This window comes from Notechis scutatus, chromosome Z (assembly GCF_049901735.1).
Source record: "Notechis scutatus isolate UNSWTSFEM ecotype Mainland chromosome Z, rNotScu1.2, whole genome shotgun sequence".
NCBI lineage: Eukaryota > Metazoa > Chordata > Lepidosauria > Squamata > Elapidae > Notechis > Notechis scutatus.
The window spans coordinates 20,752,568-20,779,906 of record NC_142025.1 but is presented as its reverse complement, the minus strand read 5'-3'; the positions used below and the strand labels follow the sequence as shown (position 1 = coordinate 20,779,906).

The following is a 27,339-nucleotide window of genomic DNA, read 5'->3' as shown; positions in this document are numbered from 1 at the left end:
CCGTGTTACTAACTTAACAACAGTCGTGATTCATTTAACAATGGTGGTAAGAAAGGTCATGAAATGGGGCAAAACTTACTTAACAAATGTCTTGCTTAGCAACAGAAACTTTGGGTTCAATTGTGATCACAAGTAAAGGACTAATTGTAGAGACATTGTATTCTATCCTGGGATCTCCAGGTTTAACTGCCCATTGGAAGTATCAGATAGTTCGATTGTTGAGGTGAGTGGGAGTCAACAGAAACGATCCTAGAATGAGAAGAGGGACAGACACCACTCTCCTCTTTTTACAAAACCAAGTGGCCTATTTCCCTCTGCTTGGATGAAGGATTGTGCTGGGGGCATGGTTAGGGCATTGCACACCCTGGTTATCTTATTGATATCAGGGTATGCAATCAGGGGTGAGCTTCAAAAAATTAGCAATCGGGTCTCTGCCCGGTTGCTGGGTGGGCGTGGCCTAGTCGGCCTTTTGTACCAAGGCAGGGGGGGCATTTTTGCCCTCCCTGGGTTCTGGAGGCTTTCCTTGAGCCTTCAGGAGGCCCATTTCCCCCCTCTCTGGACTCCGGAGACTCTCTGGAGCCTCTTCTGGAGCCTTCAGGAGGCCCTTTTTTTTGCACTTGCCAAGCCTCTGCGCGGGCCCTGCAATTACCTGAGATCCAAAATGGGCCGCATGGAGACTCCTGAGAAGGGAGGACCGGGGTGGGCAGGGCCAGCCAATCGTTGCAACTACTGGTTCAGCGAACCAGGTGTAAAATTAACATCCGGTTTGCCCAAACCAGTGTGAGCCGGTAGCAGCCCACTCTTGTATGCAATGATATCTTAGTCACTTGCGCATATCCCCCAGATCCCTGTCTCTTCTCTTTCTCAGTTGCCCTTAGTTTGCTATTAATCTACTCTAGGCAACATGTAACCTGTTAGATCAGGGGTGTCAAACTGGTGGCCCACAGGCTGTATGAGCAGGCTGTCACAAGCAGGTCACACACACCCCAGCTCCACAAATGCAAAAAACATCACAACACATCATGTGACGTGACCAAATTTGATACCCATGCATTAGATCATAATTTCAGAGATGTTTCCTTTGTTAACCATCAGAACTACAATGCTCTGTACGACCAAACCAGTCCATGGTGATCAATCCAGCCAGTCAGTCCCAGCGAAAACTATTTCCTCTTTAATCCTAAACCATATTTCATTGGCACTATATTTCATTAGCCAGCTATAGTGAGAAGACATCATATCAGTATCTTTCAAAGTATCAAAGGGACGTGGCCACAACTGACCATTGGGCCATGGCAAGGACACTGGCCTGGCATAGCTCCCATAAAGCAAGCAGGCCTTCCTCTCTTGCATTTCTAATCTTCCTTATCCACCATTTTGACAAGCATCTCTCTCCTGGATAATTTCAAAAGTTTATGACAGGTGTAGGCACATTGATGTTTTATGAGGACTCAGAGCAGTGGTGGGATTCAAATTTTTTTTAATAACAGCTCTGTGGGCGTGGTTTGGTGGGCATGGCAGGGGAAGGATACCGCAAAATCTCCATTCCCTCCCCGTCCCATTAACCTGCTTTCCAGACCCAGCCGATTAGCTGGGACTCAGGAGGCAGAGAATAAAAGGGGCGGGCCAGTCAGAGGTGGTATTTGCCGGTTCTCTGAACGACTCAAACATTCCTCTACCGGTTCTCCAGAACTGGTCAGAACCTGCTGAATACCCCCTCTGACTCAGAGGGTGGTCATTGAAATCAAATCCTTTTGCAGAAGATATGAGATGAGGAGGCACAATTATATATGGCAGGGCCATATCCACACTTCTCCCTCATGGATGCAACCCTCTTTCACTGCTTAGAAATCCAGCTTGTGGCTATACTTATGCCTTACCACCATGTGGATCATGGGACAGATGCTTGGCCTAAGATCTCACTTGCAATCTGCTGTTGCGCCAGAATTTGTTTCAAAACCTGCATGCCAATCTTAGATGACAGAAGATTGTTGTATTTACTATTCTGATTGTCTATTTCAGATGCCAAGGATAAGTCCTAAATTTACTTGTGTGCTTTTCTTTTACAACCCTTTCTTTCCTTCCCGGAGTGTGCCGTATGCTTATTCACAGTTAGGGACAGCTGACTATTTTGCAGTCATTTTCTCCTTCTCTTAAAGCTTTTCCCCCCTTGCTAGTCATATGGTAAATAGCACATGGTGTAAGTACTTTTCCACGAAGCAGTTGAAATGCTCACTTGTCAGTATTAGAGTATTGAGGGAGGTTCATGCTGGGCAGGGATGCAGAAATGAATGCAATGAAACAGCTCATTCTCCTTTACAGAGATCTGGAGAGATGGAATAGACCTAGATTGATATTTGGAGTGCTGTCACTGATCAGCTTTTCATTTCCATATATTCATTCATTAACCTTTTTCTATTCCATGCAGTGAGGGGGAAATGTTATGAAACCTTATCAGTACTCACTCTCTGGGGGAAATATTGTGACAGAAAGTTCAGATAAACCTATTTTAAAGTAATACCACAGAATTATAAAAAACCTTAATGCTTTTCTGCCATCTAGTGGTCATTCAGATATTTGCAGGAGCTCTACAAAACTGTCAAATTATGATTGCCAGAAGTACCGAAAAAGAGATTTGACTGAGTTAGTTGCTGACTGGACATGCATATTGTAGGAACAGTGTGTTTACTGCAATATTTTCCTAAAAATCATAATGACTTGGCTTCTTTTAACTGTGCTTTCAATAATTGACATCCAAATATTAGTATTGACTTCAGGATTGGGTTGATTCTTTGATAGCCTAGTCTAAGTGCCAATGTCCTAAGAAAGCCTTAGAGAAATTTGATGACTTAATCCTAGTGACCCATAAATGCTGGATTCTTGCAATCTAGATATAGTATGATAGACTAAAATCTGACTCTGCATGTAAGTTTTCTAATTAATTTATTTAGATGTTACACTTTATTTTTTAAAAAATGATTGTACCACTTTCCTGTTTTGAAAACAGCTGATATTATCATTTACTGATATATGTGGCTTCTAAGTGGGTTATACCAGCTATCTCCAGTCTGGATGCTCTCTTGATAGATGGACTTCAAGAACCAACTTTTCCACCAGCATGGCAACTGCTACATTCTGGGAGTTGGGAGCCATTCAGGAAGCATCGAAATTAGGTTTAGATCGTATCTCTTCCAGCACTGACTCTGCAGGTTTTAACATCTGGATTTGGCTCAAACATGAATAATCCCTGAAGATTGCTATGAGCAATAGTTCAGTCTGTTTCAGAAGGTTGGAAATCTTTAGGCTGGAACAAGTCAGTTCTGAGAAATTAATTCCAGGAAAGGCTAGCTTATGATGTCCTTGACAAGTTTGCTCAAACAGAGCAATCACTTACATTACAAGTCCATTTTAAACATTGATGACTGATGGATAGTGCTTTCCACAGGAAATATATTGCATTATGGTCTATGATAATTCTCCATTGTTAGCCTTCAGTCTCCAGAAAAGCCCATATAGTTGAGAGGATTCCAGCTACTCCAGTAATCAACAGAAAGCAGAAATTTTCTTGTGCTTTAAGCTAGCACCTTTCTCTAAGACTACCATAATTTATTTTGGAGCCAAAAATAACTAAACTTGTGTCTCTTTTCCTGAAACTTATTTGAAGCTGCTTATATCCTTGATTAGTTCATGAGATGGCCATAATGATAGTTCTAAGATAAACAGGAGAAAAATGATCTCTTTTGTCAGTGTCTCTTCTTTCTTTTTTTCTTTTTTTGAAAATTTTATTGATTTTTAAAAACAAATATAAACATACAAAACATAGAACATAAAAGCATCTTTTTTGAAAGCAGCCTGATCCCGGGTTACATCTCTTCGTGCAGACACAAATTCAAGTTCATGCTCATTTTTATATTCCATTCCATATCTTATTATCATTCTACATTTTCTATATAATTTCTCCCCTCTTTCAACTTTCTTAATTTTATTTTATTTATATCATCTCAATTCAAATTGTCATGCATATATTCTTTGTCTGTCCTGTTTCAGCTGTCTATTATCTTTTCTCATTAAGCAAAATTTCTCCTGTGATCACTGATTGGAATATGACGCCTTTATATCTTTCCCCTAAAATTATAACACTTAATGTAATATATAATTTCAGTTCGGATTCTGCTTGGTACATTCTAAAACTACACAATGTATTTTAAAAAAAGAAAAAATTGTAAATATATAACATAATTAAAACAACAATCCATTCCAATTCAATTCTATCATTAATATTAATATTCATTTAAATCTTGAACATTTTACACATTACTTTTCAAATAAGTATCATACTTCTATGGGAACACTTATAAACTTTCCATAATTACTTCCCTCCCACTTCACTTATATTTTATAAAACATTGAGTAGTTAAAATGTTCCCATTCCTTCCTAATTCAATTCTCTCATTTATTTCATTTCATTTATTTTGTTCACAAAAGTTTCACTAAATTACACAGACTATTTTATTCCACTTTTTAATCATATGTTGTTTCCAATTTTCTAACATTATTTCTATTACAAATATAACAATACAATCTTATGTACCTTTACAGAATCCCTTTTTCAGTTAAATTTTTACCCATTATCTCTAAATAAATCCTGTTTCTTTACATCTTGCTCCAGACCTTTGTAACTTCTCTTCCCTTTCTTCTTCTCTCTCCCCTTTTTACCCCCCTGCCTCTCCACCTCCATTTCCCTCTTCTGTATTCCCCTTTTCTGTTGTTTTCCAACATTGTATCCCCTTTTCATATTATTTTCCCCTTTTTTGGCTGTTTTTTTAGGTCTTAAATTCTCCATTCTCTTTCCCCCCTTTCCCCTTTCTTCCCCAGATAGAATTACTTGTTCATTAAAAATGGCTTCTTCTTTACCCCAATCTTCTTGTTGCACATTCCTTTCTTGCTGTTTCTTGTAAACACCAATCGCCATTTCTAAGAATTGAAAAGTAGAGCCAAGAGAGCCCTTCCCTTCTTGTTCCTCTTCTTTATATTTTTTAAATTCAATTTTCAGTTCATCCAGTTCATTCAGTCCATCCAGAAGTGATGCCATTGTAGAATGTTTTTTTTAAGCAACCAGCCAATTATTTTTAGTCATTCAAATATGATTTCCAAAAATCCCAAAGTCACCAAACAATCCAAATACACACAAGCTGTTTCTTTTAACACTTTATTCTTTTTTCACTTTCTCTTCTTGGGGTTACTATTTAGTTGCAAAATTCCAGTTAAAATGTATCCTTTAGAAGTCTTGTTAAGATTTAACTTTAAGTTCTTTTAAATTCCAAGCAGTCTCCTCCTTCCAAGTCCTGCTCTTATTCTTTTCCTCTCCCTTCCCACTTACACAAAAAAGGCTTTTTTAATATTCAGAAATCTTTATCATCCCTTTGGCATTTAATTAAATTTCCAGCTTAATTACCTGTTAGTGCCAAAGTGGATTTTTCCGATTTCTTTATTCAGATCTTCTCGTTATCAGTGTGAGGAAGGAGAGTAAAAAAAAAAAAACTTTCCCTTTTCACTTTCGTTCGCTGCTTCCAACTCTTCTTTGGGAGCGATGTATCTTTTGCAAAATTTAAATTCCAGGGTACCTTAGTTGTTGCTTTTTATCTCGGTCAGCCAAAACTTTCACTTCTTATCTTCCTCCTGCACTTTCTTTTCCAGCTGAGTGCTTCTTTGAGGTGGCCATTTCTGACCACCGCTCCACCGCCTTCGGGAAAGGGAGTTTGACCAGCTGAGGAGAGATGCGGCTCTCCTTGACCCTGCTGGTGATCTCCCCCCTCTTCACCACCTCTACGGGGTGGCTTAGCCCCAAAGCCAGCTGGCTCAGGGCGCTCCAGCGGCGAGCGCAGGCAGTAACCGCACACGATTGCGGATTCCTGCCTGCCGCCGAAGTGCTGCAAACCGGAACTTTTCGTCTCTTCTTTCTGATAGACAAGATGAATTGATTAACCTGGCATGATTTCAAGACAAAATTCTGGCAGCTGGCTGCTGTTTTTCTTGTTCTGTTGTGAGAATCACTTATGCATATATCTACTCAATACTCTATCATCTCCTGTTCCAGACTTAATAATTTAAAAAAAAAAACTAGCCTAAAAACTAGCTCTTTCACCTCTGAGAGTAAATAGGGATGAAAAGTGTAAAGTTGCTGGAAGCAGTTCCTTTTTAATGCTTCTAGAACTCACTGATAAATTCCAGGAAAATACTAACATGTATTTGTGTTTTATTTTTGTCCCAAAGCCTCCACAGTAGCATATCTTACATCCAGCTCCAAAATCTGGATTTGGAGCAAGGATGGAGAAGGGAATGTGAGTGATTTTAGACCTTAAATTAATAGCATCTTCTAATCTACTCTACTTGTGTGCATAATTCTTTTAGCTACTTGTTGTTTACTTGAAGCCATATTGATATTGCCTCCTCCTTCATATTGGATGTAGCTATATAAGAGATTACAAATTCAGGCTCCATAATTAGATATATACTTTCATTGTCAAAAAAAATATACAAAATATAAAACAACTCACAAAAATAGTTGAATACCCTCACGTCTTCAGCAAGAATTGAGGAGATTAAAATATAGATGGTAATACGTTTGCACCAACTTGGAGAAGGATTGAGGGGAACTTCTATAAATATCCAAAGAGCCTGCATATTCTAACTGTAGAAATTGTATTATGGTAGATTGTACCAATATTCTCCCTATCCCCAAACTGCTGGGGAAAATAATTGTCTGTTACTCTTCAATTAATCTTTTGCAATCAAATTGTTATGATCAAAACTGCTTCCATAATTTCACTAATTATTTTACTAAAGAGAAAATAGTAGATATGGTTAGGTAAAGAAGAATATGCTGAAAAAACACTAGTGGAAAATTCTAAAAAATATTTTTGTCCAGCACTAAACACTGGTTCTTAGGTTAACCATGGTTCAAGAAAATTAAGTGTGAGTCAAAGCTCAACTATAGAATACATGACGTTAAGGGTGTTCCTTTAAGAATGTGTTTCTGCTAAGAAGTGGGTAACCACAACTACTCATGTATATCTGAAGTTTTAGGCAAACTTGATACTTCTCTCTTTTAAAAAGTAGCTACTTCTTCAGGTGGCATTAAATATTTAACAAAAATGTTCCAGTGTGGGGTACTAGAAACTAATATATGTATGATGTTAGCCCACAAGAACTATCACTTTTAAGATCTTCAAATCTGGTGTTTTTTAGTTGTTATTATTTTGGTTCTACTGTATCTGGGCATTCATGTTCTTTTTTATATTATCTATTCTTTTAAAATATGTAAGATAGGCAGCCCTGTGTGTTTTCAAATAAAACAGTAAAATAATAATAATAATAAAAAATGAAAACTACCCGGAGTCCTTTTGGAGTTGGGAACCTCGAAACCAAGTCATCCAATCAATTTCTTGTTTCAACATGAAAACTATTCAATGCATTTTTACATCTTATTCATCTATATCAGAGGTGTCAAACTCACAGTGTCACATTGTCATCATGTGACATATCGTGACTTTTTCTCCCTTCGCTAAAATGGTGGTGGGTGTTGCTGGTGAGTTTGACACCCCTGATCTAAATTAACAAAATTTCTTTTTTGGCAGAAAATTATAAAAATTACCAAATCCTTGTGGATTTATAGAGCAATCCATCTTACAAAATGAATCCTGTTGTTCTCGATCCAGACTATCATAGATTCCAGGCATGACAGTAATATTAATATACCATTGCTTAGTTTGCCAGGGATATTTATTTATTAACTTGTTTGGGTTTGCTTGTTTGTTTTATTATCCCACCTTCTATTATTTTTACAAATAACTCAAGGCTGTGAACATAACACAACATAACAATCTTTGAGGTGAGTTGGGCTGAGAAAGTCTGACTGGCCCAAAGTCACGCCACTGATTTTCATGGCCAAAGTGGGCTTCCCAGTCTCTTGCTTTCTAGTCCGGTGCCTTAAAACACTACACCAAACTGGTGATATCTCAGCCCATGGTGGCAGATTAATTCACCCGGAAGCTTCAGCGAGATGTTGAATTGAAGCAAGGAAAGCACTGAATCTTACAGCAGTGCACACAGTAGGGGCTGAGTGAGGGTAGGGGCTGAATCTTAAAACACCCCACACAACAGAGGTTGAGACTGGCCCTGATCACCAACTAGTATGGATCCCAAAGAAAAAAGCAAAACCAGCACAATACAGTGCTGCCCATCTCAATCTCTGCAGCTGGTCAATAAGAATACTATAGTTGATGGTACCAGAGACCACTGAGAGGTGAAGCAGAAAAAGGTAGGTTCCATCCTGCTCTTGTTAGATACCATATAAAAGTGACCAATGCCTTTTCCATTCCATATCCAGGCCTGAATCCTAATCTTAGGGGACCCAGATAATCTGTTTAATCTGATGCTGTTATGTGACCCTTTTTTCAATCAACTTCCCTTTATATACCAGGTGAAAGTTGTTCGGTATAGTGGAGTCCAGTGATAGCTTTTTAAGGAGAGTGTGAACCAAGACTCCTTAAGGGGTGAAGCAACCATGTCTCAATAAAGCTCTCAAGGAAGAATTCACCACTGCTAGATCCCATCATAAGAGAGTCCCTGGGCCATTTTTATAAGCCAAGAAGGGCATGAATGAATGATGGAATGGAGATGCCAGAAATGGAGATATAAGGTATATCTTCAGAAGTATATAAAAACAATAATAGTAACCATGTGCAAGATATATAATTGAAACAATTGTGGCATTAACAAGATAATTACCACTTTATGAACCGAATTTGCCAATCTTGGTGTTCTCTGGCAAATGCCAAACATCCTCCACTGTGTTGGACTGTAAGCACAACCCCCACCTGTGGACATCGGGCCCTTATACCACCCTCATGGAGTCTGTTTCTGTTTGAGCAGCCACATGCACATTTGTGGCCCACTGGAGGTCATGTTGCAGGGCTCTGGCAATGCTCCTCCTGTCCTTCCTTGCACAAAGGCGGAGGTAGCAGTCCTGATGCTGGGTTGTTGCCCTCCTACAGCCTCCTCCATGTCTCCTGATGTACTGGCCTGTCTCCTGATAGCACCTCCATGCTCTGGACACTACGCTGACAGACACAGCAAACCTTCTTGCCACAGCTCGCATTGATGTGCCATCCTGGATGAGCTGCACTACCTGAGCCACTTGTGTGGGTTGTAGACTCCGTCTCATGCTACCACTAGAGTGAAAGCACTGCCAGCATTCAAAAGTGACCAAACCATCAACCAGAAAGCATAGGAACTAAGAAGTGGTCTGTGGTCACCACCTGCAGAACCACTCCTTTAGTGGGGATTTCTTGTTAACTGCCTGTGCTTTCCACCTGTTGTCTATTCCATTTGCACAACAGCATGTGAAATTGATTGTCAATCAGTGTTGCTACCTAAGTGGACAGTTTGATTTCACAGAAGTGTGATTGACTTGGAGTTACATTGTGTTGTTTAAGTGTTCCCTTTATTTTTTTGAGCAGTGTAGTTTCAGATTCCATAAAGCTAAGTTTTCACATTTTTCCAAGAAAGCTAAATTTTCACATATATCCAAAGTATGACAATTTGAATCTGCTCATTTGTGCCTGGAGCGAGAGTTGTTCTAGGATCCATTTGGTGATATCCAAAGTGTGAGTCTTTTCCAACACCAAAGTTCAAAAGTGTCAATATTCTTCCTATGTTGCTTCTTCAAAATCCAAACTTTTGCTTCCATAAAGTCCTACACTGAATACCATTCCTACACAGTTCTGATCTAGACACATCACAACATCTGAATATCTTTTGTAAAGCATCTGCTCTACAAATGCTAATCTGTGTTGTAATTCTTTATTGCTAGTTCCTTTATTGTACATGATTGATTCTGAAAAGTAGGTATTCACTTTAATATCTTGCCAATTTGAAGTACAGTTGCATTAATTTGATCTTTCTTATATGTACCCTGTTTCTCCAACAATATGGCCTTCCCCAATAGGAAGTCCCAGCATGTTTTATAGGCATGAAATGAAATTAAGCCCCTCCCCGCAAATTAAGGCCTATATTAAAACATGCGAAATGGGAGGGAATGGTGGGGGGGGCTTGCCATTAGGAAGTAGTTTTGTTGCATACCTGGATATGGTGCTGCCTGCATTGACCCTGATACGAAGTGCCCCACCAACACCGAAGTCAACATCCAAGCCATCACCGCCCGCCCGCCCACCCAAAGATGCAAGAAGGGGAATTAAGTCACCCCCGAAAAGACGGGCTAGCCATTTTTTCAGGGCTCAAAAAAATAAATAAGACCCAGCCTTATTATATGAGAAACATGGTAATTGTAGCTGCATTTTTCATGGTATTTCTTGACTTTCATTACTTGAAGATCAGCTGCATTTTCAGCTGCTGTAGTGTCATTAACATAGGACCAGGTTATTTGGCTATGGGAGGACATCAAATGTATACTCCATGTAGCTGTGGTGTATTAAACAAAAAAACCTGATTTTTATTATTTTAGTTTAATGGTGCACAAAAGACAATTCTAGAGTGAGGTAAAGCTAGGTTCAGAGGCACATTAGAAAGTTGCTGGCATTCAAGGTCTGAAGTAAACTACAAATTTGAAAAGGCCATATGAAGGAAATGAATAGCAAAAAATAAAAGACTCTGGCTTCCCTCGCCCTGTGTTGGAATAAGTGGGAAAACACTTCTCCTTAAAGAGGTGTGGACAACTTAAGGCTATTTTGTCTTTAGGCTGGGAAGGCAAGCTCACGGAGAATACCATATTGCCATGACCCAGCCGTGGGAAGGTGCAACCTAGAAACGCCCTTTTAGCTCGACTGTAATCGAACGGAACTCCTCGCTTCGAGAGATCAAATCTCATTAAAGCAAAGAAAAGAGCGGCAAAGCAAAACAGGGGAGGGCAAAAAGTTTCTTCAAGGACATTCTAGGAAACGCCTGTAGTTGCTTTTTATCTCTGCCCACCCAGTCATCTTCGAGCACCCGTCACTCCCGCCCCAACAGCAGCCTGAATTCTCCGCTCGGTGTTAACTTCCTCTCTCGAAGCAGCGAGCCGAGCGGTCGGGCGTGGAAAGGAGCGCTCCGTCGCTGGGGCAATAGCCAGTCGCGGCCGAGTGCGCGCTCTCCACCCTTCGCCCATCGGCTTCGCCTCGGTTGCGCGGGTATTCCCTATAGCGCTTGAACCTCTGGAAGTTGGTGCCGCAGCAAAATCCGGCAAGGTAGGCTTTGGAAGAAGAGCCGCTGGAGTTCGTGCCAGCAAAAAAAACAACAAAACAAAACAAAACTAGGTCTGGTTCGTCTTTGCTTCCCTGGTGGCGGGCGATGTTTGTAATAAGTTGTCCCGTTACAACGAATGGAAGAAAGTGGAGAAAGAACGCCTGTTTTGCTTGCAAAATTCGGTTCCCTTTCTTTTTCCTGGCTGGGGGAAGTGGGAGGGAGGGGGAAGAAGGGGAAGAGGTGAGGGGGGGGATTTCTGTACACGAAAAAAACTTATTTTCACTACGGCAGTTTGTAATGCCTCTTTTCGGGAATTCAGCTCAAGCTTGCACTGAAAGTAGAACTTGGCTCGGGAATTAACTTGGTTAGTTTTGGAACGTTTAAACAGCCGCCGCAGCAGCAAAAGGCCACACGTTCCGGTATAGCTGAGACGAAGTAAAGATGGAGTAACTAGGTTTGGAGTTTTTGGAAGGACTGGCGCAGTAAACTCCTGGTTTCATTCATTTTAAGCATTAGCTTTTTGCATCAGTTCCACTTTAGTAAATCTCGGCGCCTTTCTAAATTTAGCAAATACGATAATCCCACAGACCTCCATTTTATACACTTTTGCCAAATAACTCCATACGACAGTATTTCGTCCTTGCCCCACACATTTATGCTGTCTATATAAACATTCCTCCTGATGTTCCCACTCACCCCTGTTTAATATAGTTTAGTGCATTTACTCCTGATAATTATTTTACAACTGGTGGGATAGCTCTATTGTAATTAATTGAAAATGCAGTGTGAGAGGTTAGATGTGATCTCTGAAGATATTTTGATGGGAGGTATTCCAGGAGATTATGCAGTTCCTGAACATACACAGAGCACCTTTTCTTCACACCAAGGAATTCACTGCTTTTTAAAAAAAAAAAACCATTTGAAAGAATGTGGCTTCCAGGTGAGTCAGTACCCATAACTATTAGATTCTACCTAAGGATCTTAGAAGATATGTGGGTGTGAAAATGGGGGAGGGAAGAAGTGTGAAAGCATGGCAGTTTATTCACCAGCTCTCTTATGGTGTTGACCTTGATACCTATTTGCTCACTTCTCTATACAGCGGTTTTGTCAATTCTGCAAAACTTCCTGCCACAAAAAGTATACACAGGGTTATGTTGGCTGAAGGCAATTCTATTGCAACACAGGAACTGCAGCATGAATGTTCACAGCCAAGGAGGCTTAAAGTTAAAGCAAAATAATTACCATGATTCTGAATTTTTTTTATTTAAGAATGTCTTGTAATGTAAGGTTGTTTCTGGTCCATTGTAAAAGACTGGACTTCTCTGACTAGGAGAAAGAGCAATAAAGAAATAAAATCTCTTTCCCCTGTATCTGCATGCAAAATAAAACAGGTGCAAGTCAAAAAAATATAGTGGCAATAAGGGAAACACTTAAGTCTTTCACCCCTCCCCAGTGAACATTACTTTTGAAACAAACACACATACATACATTTATACTAGCCTAACTACTGTGATAAACATAATCATACATTTTATCTTCCGTTAAAAATATTTGCATTTGCAGTTTCGTATATACTTGAAGCACAGATTCTATTGGTTTCAAGAGTTACCAACTGTCAGCCTTCCCAGGTAGATCAGACAGGAAACATAGAATAATAACAGTGTTGGAAGGGATCTTGGAGGTCATCTAGTCCAACCCCCTGCTCCAGCAGGAGAGTCTATTCCAAATATTAGCCTCTACCTAGGATCGAACTCATAGCCTCCTAATTGTGAGGCGAGAGTTCCACCTCTAGGCTACTGTGATTTTATGACCAGATGAGCTAAGTGTAAGGCTAAATTAACATATTCTTCCAAGTTTGAAAGTACAAATCTGTCACCACCTTTTACTACTTGATAAATTTGGGAGGTTCCTTTCTGAGTTTGTTTCTCTGCCCATTATGTTATGGACTACCCCCCCCTCCTCCTCCCATCTTCCAGATTAATTCCTGCCTACCATTATGCCCCCAAACCCTAAAACATACTTTTGCCCCAATACAGTTAGGTAAGCCTTAGTAAGTGGCCAGCTCTCTCTGAAATTGGCAGCTAAGTAGGTCTGGGCCTAGTTACAATTTGTACGGGTAAATTTCCAGGCTAGATTGAGAAACCAGAAGAAGCCGTGGCAAACTATTTCTGCAACATCATCATGAAAACTATGGAGGTGTCAGAAACTGAGCTTGTCCTTACAATATGGTAAATACATTGCATATTTCTAGTTAGCCAGTTAATATTATCCTAGAATAAAAAAGGAATTGGGTTTTTAAAAAGTAAATATTAACAGAGGCTGTGTTGTATATTTCCAAGTTAGTCAGCAGCTAATATTATCTTGGAGGAGAAAGAAGCTAGATTTCATTTCCATTCCCTGATTAACTGCTGTAACATCAAGAGCTTTGAGCAACTCTCATATATTGAGAGCATGCTAAAATATATCTAGACATGTGCAGCAATTTCACAATGCTAACTTTAGCACATATGGGAGTTTATCCATAAAAATATATTTTCCTTCTGAACGTCTTATGAACTCACATAAGTAGCATCCTTGAACCTAAGCAGTTTTATAATGGTTGTTAAAGCCAAGCTTGATCTGTTAGGGAAAATCAAAATACAGGTATCCTTAACAAATAACAAGAGAGTTGGAAGATCTCCCAGATGTTTTCTAGTCCAACCCCCTGCTCCTTGACTTAACAACCATTGATTTAGTTACAAAGACGTTTTTAAAAAATGACTTACAACCACTCTGTTAGCATCCCCACAGTAACATGATCAAAATTTGGGTGCTTGGCAACCAACCTGCATTTACGATTGTTGCAGAGTCCCTAACCTTCCCAGGCATCTTCTTTTCAGGCAAATGCAATGGGAGAAGCATGATTCTGACCACACGACCACATGAATCACTTAATAAGTGCAATAATTCAATTAACTAGCAAAAAAAAGTCATAAAATCAGGCACAACTCACTTAACAACTATCTTGTTTAGCCATGGAAATTCTGGTCCCAATTAGGGTCATAAGTCAAGGTATGTGTAACCTAGGAAGAGGTATCTACTTCTTTCTCCCCTTCCCCAAATTTTCTAAAATTTTCTAGTCTGTTTTCTAGGACTTCCAAAGGGGTCTGCAGAGTGTGGCCAAACAGCTTAAGATGGCAGCTGCAGTAGCACCGTCAAAGGTCCACATATTTTATTTCCACATTAAAAAAAACAGCTTTGATCACAACATCATGACTGTCATACTGACTTTTTGTTACCATATTCTGCATACCCCTCTGATGATCTCTTTCCTTTTTTGTTATACTGACATATTTTTATAATTAATGATAAAAGGGCCTGCTTGAGAAGTGGAATGATTCAACATTTCTGTACTTTGGATAGAAGATTCAGTGTTCAAAACAAAAGAAATAAAAAATAAACAGTTTTCCATTAGTGTTTAATTCAGTGCAGATAAGAGTAGAATTATTTTATTTAATTGTTTGATTTTTTTTAAAATTGGTAAAATGCCTCAGTTGTAAAGACAGGTAGTCCTTGACTCAACAACAATTCATTTAGTGACTGTCCAAAGTTACAAGGGCACTCAAAAATGTGACTTATGACCAGTGCAGCATCCCCATGGTCACATGATCAAAACTTGGCAACTAACTCATTTATAATGATTGCAGGGTTCTGGTGTCATGTCACCACCTTTTTTAACCTTCTGACAAGCTAAGCCAATGGGTAAACCAGCTTCACTTTATAACTGTGCTACTAGCTTAATAACTGTAGTGATTCACTCATGGCAAGGATAACAGATAATCAGAGTTGGACGTGACCTTGTAGGTCATCTAGTCCAACCCCCTGCTCAAGAAGGAGACCTTACACCATTTCTGACAGATGGGAGTCCAATCTCTTCTTGAAAGTTTCAAGTGATGGCACTCCCGCAACTTCTTTCCATTGGTTGATGGTTCTCCCTGTCAGAAAGTTTCTCCTTATTTCTAGGTTTAATCTCTCCTTGTTGGATATGTCTGGCCTTTGGGTGCTTTAGAAAATAGCTTGACCCCTTCCTTTCTGTGGCACCCCCTCAAATATTGGAAGACTGCTATCATGTCTCCCCTGGTTCTTCTCTTCACCAGACTAGTCATGCCCAGTTCCTGTAACCTTTCTTCATATGCCTTAATCTCCAGTCCTCTAATCATTCTGGTTGCTCTTCTCTGCCCTTTTTCTAGAGTTTCAACATCTTTTTTATAGTGTGGTGACCAAAACTGGATGCAGTACTCTAGGTGTGGTCTTACTAAGGCTTTATGGAGTGATATTAGTACCTCACTTGATCTTGATTGTATCCTTCTGTTAATACAATTTAGGATTGCATTAGCTAATTTAGGATTTCATTAGTCATAAAATGGGACAAAATTCACTTAAGTGTCTCACTTAGCAATAGAAATTTTGGGCTCAATTGTGGTTGTAAGTTGAGGATTACTGCATTAAAGTAAAAAATAGTAAATACACATTCAATCAGTGAAATAAAAATAACAAATATTAATAATCCTAGTTCCATAATCAGTCTCCAAAGACCTATTGGAAAAGCTGGGTTTGTATCAGTCTCTGGAAGGCCAAGAGAGTGGCATTGTAGTAATAAACCTCAGACATATTTAGTTGAGAGTATCAAACATTCTTTGAACACACTCATTTCTTATTTAACTTATTTTAGAAGCTTTGCCAAGTAAAACTTTTAAAATAATCTCCATAGCCACGAAGCATAGTTGCTAGTATTATGCATGGTTATATTTAATTCATTTTAGTTGTACCTTCTGCCAAAAAGCTCAGGGTGACACAGATCACTCTGTTTTAAAGTGTGGTCCTTAAAGTCTGGATCAAGAATGTTGTGGAGCGGCGGAGATACGAGGCAGACTCAGAGCGAACAGTTAAAGGCTTTATTCAGGGAATAAAGGGTTGCCCCGGCTGCCGAGGCTAACAAGGCAGATCAGCTGGCGGCAACAGCTGATGCCGTTTGACAGCTCCTTTTATAGCCAGCTGTTAAACGGCATCAGCCAATGGGAGCGATCGGCGCTCCCGCCAGAACGTCGGACCTGAGTGGGGACTGCCGTCAGTTCTGTGAATACCACAAAGAACCTCTCAGAAATCTTCAAAATCAAAATTACTTGCCAGCTTATGTTGAAAAATAATACATTAAAATTCCATCATATAATCTAAGAAGCAATAATGATGACAAATGCATCAGCTTTGATTTTTAATCTGGCAATTATCAACACATATATAACATTTGGAGCATGTCTGTACTAGCAAGGGGTCCTGTGAGAAAAAAAGTTTACAAGCACTGATAAAGATCATTGGAACATATTTCTCCATAGATACACAACAAATCATATTCCCATTTATTTTTCCAACAATCAGCAGAGCATGCAAGCTTTGTGACTGGATATAAGAATTCGATTTCTGGCATTGTAATTCACATCTGGCCAACCTTAGCTTAACTAAAAAAATCTAAACTTTAGTACTTGGATGGAAAGCCATAGATGATCCATAACTGGGCAATTGAAAGTATCCAGGAAGAAAGAAATGTTAGACCAGATCAATATTAGTGCCAAGAAGCTAACTGTTGAATTGTTTTTATTTTATTATACGTTAACACTACAATGCACTGGGTAAGTAAAATCCTTGAAATAAAAGATTTATTCAGTTTAGTATAATTGAATAAACTAAATACTTGAAAAACTTACAGTATTTAGATTTAACTACAGGTAGTCCTCCAATTTACTAAAGGTTTATTTAGTTACCAGTGCTGGTATTTGATTGGTTCTGCCCGGTTCTGGAGAGCCAGTAGGAGCGATGAGCAGCGGAGACCGAACCAGTTCTCTCCGCTACTCTGCTGGCTCTGCTTTTGGGCCCACCTGCTTCCATACTCAACTTTATCCACTAAATTTGAAGTGCAGCTGCTTTGCGCGGCACAGAATAGTGCCATGCGACAGCTGGTGAGGCGACCGGGATCATGCAGGCTTGCAGGAGACGAGTTAGAATGCCTCTGCGCCTGCACAAATGCCTCTGCACCTGTGTAAAGTGCACGTTTGGCGCGTGCATGCACGCAAAGCATGCTCACCAAGCCACACCCACCGAACCGGTAGTAAAAGTTTTTGAATCCCACCACGGTTAGTTACCATTTGGAATTACAGCAGCACTGAAAAAAGTGACTTGACCATTTTTTTCACATTTTTACGACCGTTGGAGCCTCCCTGTGGTCACATGATAAAAATTTGGATGCTCGGTACCTGATCACCTTTTGGGACCTTCCGAAGAGCAAAGTCAATGGGAAAGATAGATAAAAGTCATGAATTGGGGCAAAATTCAATTAAGAATTGTCTTGCTTAGCATGGAAATCTTGGTCTCAGTTGTGGTCATAATTCAAGGACTACCTGTATTTTGTACCGTATGTTATGTGGAAATATATTTATTATAGGTTTATTATATGTGAGATACTAGGCTATCTGTAGGGGAAATGTTCTCAGTTTTTGTTTTTGTTCAGTTTTCACTCATTTTTCAGAATTAATCTATTATTTGGGGTACAGGTAAATTTTACAGAATTCCCAAGAATTAAAACATTGAAATTCAGCAGCAAAATAGCAATTTTAGGAAATAAAATTGACATGTCAAGCCTACAATAACCTGCTTGAAAATGTCACATCACTGCCATACCTGCTTTACGTCTTAGAAGGGAAGACTGTAAAAACAAATTAACTGAAAAAAAGTTCCTCCATCCTTTCTGTTTTATGTGCTTAGCCTCCATTGTAATATTCATTTTTTAAATTCATGTTATTCCACACCTGAAAATACCCTAGGACTAGTAAAATCACACATGTTCTATGAATGCAATAACTTTCATTGCTGCAATGGGCAAATTATTTTCGATACGCACAGAACTGTTATTAAGCAGGAAAGTTCTACATAGCAATTTTAGCTTACTGGGTAGTTGGAAAGACTTGAGAGTCTTTTCATAAAGAAAGGGTGTGACTTAATGTACACTCATAATCAGATGTGGAACGGGGTGTTCGGTATATCTGTGCTTTTGGAGGATTAGCTTGTGTGAGTCTGCAGCCTGCATTGCGCTTCTAGGCAGTAAGAAGACATTCAGGAGATAAATAATTTGATTTATGCACTGGAACTAGAATTTTTATTAGAATTAGAAAACCATGCAATTCTAATAATTTTGTTTGGGAATTTAGTTTGGTTTACTTTACTTGATTGTCATGGCACCTCATACAGCGAAATCAAATCTTCAGTGCACATCATGACCATGACCATGAAAATAAACACAAACACATATCCTTCACCCTCCACACATTGAACCGGAAACCCCCGACACCTCACCAACACTGCACTATACAGCAGAATTCAAAAGAGTTACTACCCTGGGATAGAAGCTGGTTTTTAGCCTATTTGTCCTTGTTTTTAATATCCTGTACCGTCTGCCAGATGGTAATAGTTCAAAAAAAGGGTTCCCAGGATGAGATGGATCTTTGATAACGTTTTGAACTTTCTTAAGGCAGTGGGATCTATATAGCTCTTCCAAAGAAGGAAGAGGTCAACCAATGATCTTCTGGGCAATGACATTAACCCTATGGAGTGCTTTCCTATCTGCCACTGTGCAATTGGCATACCATACAGAGGTGCAGTAAGTTAAAATGCTCTCTATGGTACAGCGGTAGAAGGTGAATTTACCTGTAATATTTTTTCAGGCATTTGAAAAATGATGGCTTATAGTAAAAGCCAAGCTTATGATAGTATAGTAAGGAAAAAAACCCTCAAAATTATGACAGTTGTTCAGTTAAGGAATTTTTTTCAAAAGTAATTTTAACACATTGGATAGCAGAAGTGTAACTTTGGATTGGTAGCCAAAGTTAGGCTGTTTCAGTTTGCTGTTTGCAATTTGGAAAATTATTTGATTGTTTATGACTTAGATTTCTTAGACTGGCCAACTAGACAAGTGACTTTGAACCTGTACAGGTGGTCCTCGAATTACAACCACAATTCAGCCCAAAATTTTTGTTGTTAAGGGAGACATTTGTTGAGTTTTGCCCCATTTTATGACCTTTGCCACAGTTTTAAAATGAATTACTGCAGTTAAGTTCATCACAAAGTTGTTAAGTTAATCTGGCTTCCCCATTGACGTCGCTTGTTAGAAGGTCACAAAAACCTTGATCACATGAACCTTGGGACACAGCAAGGGTCATTAGTATGCCAACATCTGAATTTTGATCACATGTTGATGGGGATGCTGCAAAGATCATGTGTGAAAAATGGCCAGAAGTCACATTTTTCAGTGCCCTTGTAACCTTAAACAATCACTAAATGAACTGTCATAAGTCAGGGACTACCTGTATAGAGGTGGCTCTGTTTATAACGAAAGTACCTTCCAACTAGTGATTCTTCTTGGATGCAAATCATTTTGTCTCTAGAGAATATTGGATCAGACTGAAAATGTACTCTGGCATTTGGTAAAAAGATGCTGTTTACATTTGCTGCTAGTCTGTCCTTTTCCTTCCTCTTGAAAAATCTGAACGTACAAAGTCTGCATTGCAAGATTGGTGCATTATTTCACAGGAGGGGGAAACTTTCCTTTTGGTTGAAAGTTCTGATGGAAGAACTGATGTCAGCCTTGTGAACAATATCAAATTTAAATTCAAGATGTTGGTCATATCCAGGGGTGGGATTCAACCGGCATTACTACCGGTTCGGTATTTGCATTTTGCTGTGCGCGCATGTACTACACTATTAGCTGAGCCATTGGGACAACCGATAAGCGCTGTGTGCAGGTGCACAGCATTTCAAAAAGCACTTTTTTGCTGCTTTTTCAACCTCAGCTGCTTTGCGCGGCACAGCTGAGGTTGGAAAAACAGGAAATAAAGGACAGGTAAGAGGCTGGCGGGTGGGCCAAACAGCAACAAACACAGAACCAGTTTGGTGCCTGCTGCTCTTCGAGCTACCAGTTCTATAGAACCAGGCAGAACCGGTAGTATCCCACCCCTGGTCATGTCTATAACAGTCAAGGAAAATCAGGCAATATACACTTTAACTATCTTTCTGACTATAAGAACAGATCCGAACATGTTAACATACAGTGGAGGGGAGATGATATCAATATCTATAAATCCAATCTGCGTAAAGAGCACGTGTTGATTTGATACCAGAAAGCACAACTGATAGCCCCTCGGTTTTAAGGATAAGATTTTACAATGCTGTTTATGTGATAAGAAACAGCATAGTGGATGTAAGAGAAAGCCCTGTTTCTTTTTTTCTTTTGCATTCCCAATTCATGCAGTAAAGTTCTAGAATTTAGTAACCTCGGTCTCCTAGATTCAGGTTATAATATAATGTATAACTTGTATTAGTGAAAGATAGAGGAACTGTATTTTCATACATTATTTCATATCTATAGTATAGCTCTATAAATTCTTTCAAAATATAATGATTGAGGTGGGAGTAATTGCTAGGCATTGTGCTGTTGTACCCTTTAATTTGGTACCTAGATTGTACCTGAGAAGAATTCACAGGTAACATGGCTTTTCAGAATTCAGGACACACATGAAGTTTACCATTGCTGGAAAATTGCTGAAATGTGACCTGCATACCGTGTGACCAGTTTAGATTGTAGTAGCTCTCTGCTATACCACAAGAAAAGATTTTTTTTAAAATCAATCCAATCAAAAGTGCCTCTGTGTGCTAAATTAATGTTTTGGAACCTCAGCAACTTTTAAGATGTGTGGGATTCAACTCCCAGAATTCCCCAGCCAGCAATACTACATTTACCAAAGAAGGGAGTTAAAACTGGTGGCACCTCAACATATTCAGCAAGGAGACAAATGCTTGCATGATATATTTTTGCAAGTCTAGGCAGGGGGGAGTGCATAAGTTATGAATCAAAGTTATCTCTACCTCCTTTTAATATTAATAAATGGCATTTGTATTGGAAAAAGTCTACTAAAACATTAGAACAAAGACCAAACTTAGATTTGCAGAGGTATTAAAGACAATGATTCTTATCTTTCCATGAAATGCTGTCATGATACAAGCGGAAATAGCAACCTCATCTCAGTACAAGGAGATTATCAGTCATTCTTTATGATCCAGAATCTGGACCCGTCACTGAATCTAGCAAATAAAACTCTTGGCCAAAAGTATTTATTTTGCCAGATGAGAAAAAAGAATACATGTTGTTGAAAGGATCTCAAGATTTTCTGAAAGTCTTTAAACCAATTTTGTGGGCAAGTTGCAGCATTTTTCCAGAATATAGAATATGATATTAGTTCTGGAGCCAAATCTGTCATTTCAGCCACGTAAATTCAAAATTTTGCTTGTATCAATGAAATTAAACAGTCCTCTTCAAACACTGCTGCTGCTATTTCTCATAAATTTCCTGCTATTTGGCTACACCCAGGGGCCATTGCTAATAGTTTAGATTTTCAGATCATTGTTTGTAACTTTCGCTGTTGTTCGTTTATGATATTCAGAACTTGTGGGCCTTGCTAGAATATTGAAAACATTTTCTACATATATGTATTCATAGCTGAAGTTTTTTCTTTCCAACAGAAAACAGTTAATTCTGCTATCTTATTCTAAGACTTGCTGATTTTGTTATTTGATTGACAATATGTTAAAAAGCTGTTGGCCAGGAAAAATTGATTAGAAACATTAATGACGGTATGCTGAATAAATAGTGACCATTTTATCAGGGTTTTTTTTTTTGTTCTTTTGCTGCATGGAATATTTCTGTTATCATAAGTCATTGTTGTGCTAATTTGAAGCCCCACAGATTTCCAAGGAATTTAATTCAAAGGAAGTAGGCTAGAATTCTTCATAATTTTTTGTTTCTTGTTAAACAGTCTCCAAGAATCAAACACATTTAAACAGAAAAAAAGACCCAAACTTGTCTATTCTTTTGAAAAACATCAAATTATTAATGGTGACTATTATAAAAATATTTGCTATGAATTTTCCTGCACCGACAGCATATATGTCTGCAGGCCTCAAAATAACCAATTAATGTCCCAGCTCTCTTTACAAAGGCTTTTGTTTTATGCATTCTCATTATTCAAGCAGTCGTACCTATTATGGAAATACATATCAGGAAATAAATTATGATTGTGTTGTTTGATTCTGCAATAAAAATAATTATTCCAATCTCCAATAGGAAGTAGGGAACGAGAACAAATATACAGAAGTTTTTAGTGTGTTGCATTTTATCATTAAAAATGCACAGGCCTGTCTCTAAAGACAATCTAGAAAGCTCAATTGGTCCAAACTCAAGTGCCGAGCTGTTGGCAGTGATAAACCATTCAACAGCAAACTATTGCTTCAGTCACTACAAGTTAGAAAGCTCTATATCAGGGGTGTCAAACTGGTGATCCACAGGCCAGATACATCACACTCAGGCCATGCCCACCCTAGCTCCGCAAATGGGAGAAATGTCACATGATGGCTGCAAGTTTGACACCCATGCTCTATATGCATGAGTGCCTCTCCACTGGCAGAATATCTATTTCAACTGGCAAAGCATCCCTGAACTGCTGTCGAGATGCCATGGGCAAGGGAGATGGGAGAACGAACTTGCATCGAGCAGCTGGTACCTCAGTCAAAACAAGGTACATTGTCTACTATTGACCTCACCCCTTTCCTAAGAGGTCTGTAGGGGGCGTGCATAAGCGCACCAACGTGCCTACCGTCCCTGTCCTATTGTTTCTCTTATTCTTTTATTTTTCTTATATGTACCCATTTCATGTATTCACAACTATGTATACACTTATACTTATTATCTTGTAAACAATTGGCAAATCAAATCAAATAAATAAATAAATAAATAAATAAATAAATAAATAAATAAAACATTCCAACTAATACGTCAAGGTCATCTCCACAGGAACCCTGGAAGGAGTGACTTTTACAAACTGTGAAATTGCTTCATTGGGGAATGTGACTGATGACACATATTGGGGGGAGGGGGAAACGGCCAGAAACAAAGCACGAATTAACTGAGGTCAGAGTTGGCTCCACCTGATCCGTGCTGGCATGAAGCTCCTAATAAACAACTGGATTTCTTTTGAAGCTTGGCTTAAGGCTCATGATTTAATTATGGCATCTGTCAGAACCCTGGCAATCTACTGATATTTCCACCCATCCTGTGCAAACATTTTAAGAAGGAATGATTATGAAGGACCCAATGTGTAAACTGAAGGAGCAAAGCATGACAGGTTTTCACCTTGCAACTCAAGAGCCAAACAGTTGAAGGAAGAGTCAGAATGTGTAGAGAAATCAGGAATCAACACCTGCTATAGAAACACAACATCAGGCTCAGTCAGATACAGAGATCCTGAGCAGGAAAAATGTCCTAGCTGTCACAAGTAGAGGAAGATCAAGGGAGTAGATTAGAGACATTTTGACAGGCTTCTCATATGACAGGGTCATGAGTCAGGAAAACAGGCATGAGTCAGTACAATAAAGAAGAATTGAGAATCAGACTTCTATTGGCAGATGGTTTTCCAACTTTGGACCTGACTTCCTCAACATGGGTTACTTCTGATGTCCTAGTTAATTCTCAGACTGGGAGTCCCTTCAGATTGGATATTAGATTTTGGACTTATCTACATGAAATGAGACTACATTCAAATCAGATGATTAGATCTTGAGTTTATCTACATGGACTTTTGACTTCTGAAATAAGCTTGTTTGCTCTACCTGAACTTTCCAATTCTTCACTGAAGTGAGAGAGCTGACACAGAGAACTCTGATCCACATCTTACCACGTACAGTTGTAACTGCTGGCCCAGGATACCTGGAGACAGTCCTTGATGGTGGTTCTTCAGTTGAATAGCTCACCTTCCAAGTTTCATTTATCTCCTGATTTTCTTGCTTTCCATTAAGCTGTGAAAGCTGTATTATTTTGCTAATGGTGCTGCTCTTTGCAGGGCAGACTAAATAAATTGTCCTAGAAACCACAGAACAGCCTGATTGCTGCCTTGAGAAAGCTTTTGTTGGGAAATGTGACATGTAAATTCTTAATAGAGCAAATGATATCCGAATCACCTGGAAAAAAGTGGATTGTACATAAGATCATTAATGCTCCTGTTGAATAGACTTTTTCCCTTGGGATTTTTGACTCCTCAGATTTTGAAGGCATGTCTAAACACTCTAGCCCAGTGTTTCTCAAAATTATTTGCCAGCCTATGTTGAAAAATAACACAATATTAAAATCTCATTAAACATTCATGAGTAGTGACAATGAATACATCAGGTTTAATTTTTAGCCCAGCATTATTGGTAAACATAACCCACACAAACAAAAGCACTTTTTTTGGTGACGTCCATAATTTTTAAAAATGGGGAATGGTCTGGAGAAAAAAAGAAACACTGTTCTACCCTAGTATCTCTAATTATTGCTGATAGTGTTCTTTGTTCCCTATGAAATGATAACGTGCCGATTGCTTTAGCCAGATTCCTGATACTTCAGAAAAATAGTATGAATCATAGTAGCTGTAATGCATTTAGCTCTCATGGATTCTTAGCCCTGATTCAATTAACACATTAAACCATAATGTAATTTATTTGGTTTGGGCTGGTACATTGGGTAAAACCAGTTAATTGGCATCAATTCCACAAACTAACATTTCATGACTTTCTCACAATGCATGAACAAGATATTTGACATTACAATGTCAGCTTCTTACTTGTCTTCTGAGATTATCAGCTGGCTCTTTCAAAGTCTGATGATTATAAGTTTCAGAATTTCATGCTAGCATGTAGGGGTTGGCTTCTGGAAATTGCAAACATTTGTTGGGTTCCAGGTTTGGAAGGATATTCTATTCTCATTAGTATTCAGAAAACTGAATATTGCGTTTTTATTTTTTATATGGGAGAGCTGTTTATTTATCAATTCTGCAAAGCTACTGAACTCTGTGGTGACTCTGGTAATGTGCAAAATTAAAAATAGATTGAATAAACATAAAACAGAAATTATGAATATTTGAAAAGGGCAAAACAAACATTTTATCTAATATAATCACTTTCCCCCAAGGAATTCACCACCCAAGTAACTTCCTATTACATTGGATCCTTGTTTTTGTGGCCTGAAAGGGAGGGATTATGGCTTAGCTTATTTAATTAACACATTCAGGGAACTAATAAACAAATTTAACAATGAAATATACCTCCCAAAGATGCAGTAAATGTACTCTGTTTAGTATAAGTATTTGACAAATCAACAAAACAATAGGCATTTTTTAAAATCAATCCTTCCTTCCTTATTCATGTGTGCATCATTTAAACAAAAATGCACTTATTAGAAATGCATGTTATTAGTGCACATAATATATGTGTACACATACATATAAATATAATAAAAACTATTGAACAATAAAAAGTTCTTCCATAAAATAATGGATATAATATGAACTAAAACAATATTGTTAATTTTGAATCCAATCAGTAATTATGCTGTCAGGACTAATTTTATGACACAATTCATAATAACTATGGATAATAGTGGAGGGAAAAATTGAGAGGGAAAAATAATCAGTTTAATGATGTGGTTATTCCTTAATTTCTTTCATAAATTCAGTTCCATATACAGCTAGTAGAAGGGTTATAAATGGTGCAGTGTTTCGTCATGATCAATCTTCATCTTTATTCTGGTTGAACTATGTTTTCTTAGGTGCTATTCAAAGCATTCGTTATTTGTTTCTTACCTATTAGAAGACAACACTGCATGTTTCCACTAAAATACACTAGTTTAGAAACAAATGTTCCTCAAACTAAACTCTTGCAAATTGTATTTTTTAATTTGCATATTTTTCTGGGAAATTATACAGTGAGCCCTAGATTGAAGATAGAATCTCTTTGTAGTTGAAGTCCTCCCATTCCTTTCTTTATTGCAGTATTTCTTATTTCTTTGATAAAAATGAAACAAGATGCTTTGCTTAGCATTCTACATTATGTAGATTTTTTTTTATGAAGGAAAACAGCAATTGGGGGCAGCAGTAGAAGAGGAAGAGGAAGGTAATTTCCTTAATTCTTCCCTTTCTCATCGGCAGGCCTGGGTCCTGGAAAGGTTATCCCTTACTTCCTCACTCATTCAAGGTATCCCTATGCTCTCCTCCATTCATATTTCCGTTCAATATATATGTGGCGTCCATGCCTCCTCCCGCCTCAGTGCCTGAAAGCCTTTCTTAGGTATCTGGACTGAGATACCTAAGAATATCTGGATGATTATGAGATGGCAATCAAGAAATATGGAGGACTTGCACTGTTTTTTCACATAGCATGCGTTCTTCAGTCCATTGTTCCTGGAGAATTGATAGAATAACTTGGGAAATTTCTGGAGGACTCTGTTTTACTGAAAAACTCTTGGGATTATTGTTATTAAGCAGCACCACTCCATTATGAGCCATTGATCGTATCATGTTCTATTTTGCAAACTGATAAAATAGGACATGATACAATCAATGGCTCATATTGGAATGGTGCTGTTTGATAACAATAATCCCAAGAGTTTTTTACCCTAAATAAAAATTAAACTATTTACCAGTAGTCCTAAATTTATGTTCCTAATTGAGCCTGAAATTGAGCTTGCTGACATAGGTTGAGGCATCACATGACCAGATTTCAAGTTATGACCATTTTTATGATGGTCATTAAGCAAACGCAGTTGTTAAGCAAATCCATTTTCCCCTATGGGTGGATTTGTTTTTGTTTTTGCCAAATACGGGAAGTAAACACGAGAAAGTGCAAACAGCTCTGGGGAGGAGAAGTCATCTTAAATTTGAATGATTGCTAAGCAAATCAAAGATTATCTTGAAAAAAAGTGGAAGACAGTGGCAAGTCATTTCTATATTGATGGCAGGAATATTACATGTTTTGTTTATAAAATCAACAATCACATTTTATTAAAATGAGAATCATTTATTAATTACATTTAATTCAGTAAAAGCTAGGGAAAAGTTTTTTTGAATTCCATATTTTGCACTATAGAACAGTTTACAAATTCTTTGTAGATAGTAAAATATGATACTGACACCCATTTCATGTTTTTGTGGT

General features: G+C 38.4%; 1 protein-coding gene across 1 annotated transcript in view; it reads left to right on the top strand.

The window, feature by feature from the left end:
* The first annotated feature begins 11,059 nt into the window (after positions 1–11,059).
* The window catches only part of APBB1IP (amyloid beta precursor protein binding family B member 1 interacting protein), a 53,238-nt gene continuing 36,958 nt past the window's right edge, over positions 11,060–27,339 (top strand). The window contains exon 1 of the mRNA XM_026672132.2: positions 11,060–11,243. The gene's annotated coding sequence lies outside the window, so the exon portion shown is untranslated. The remainder of the gene's footprint in view (positions 11,244–27,339) is intronic.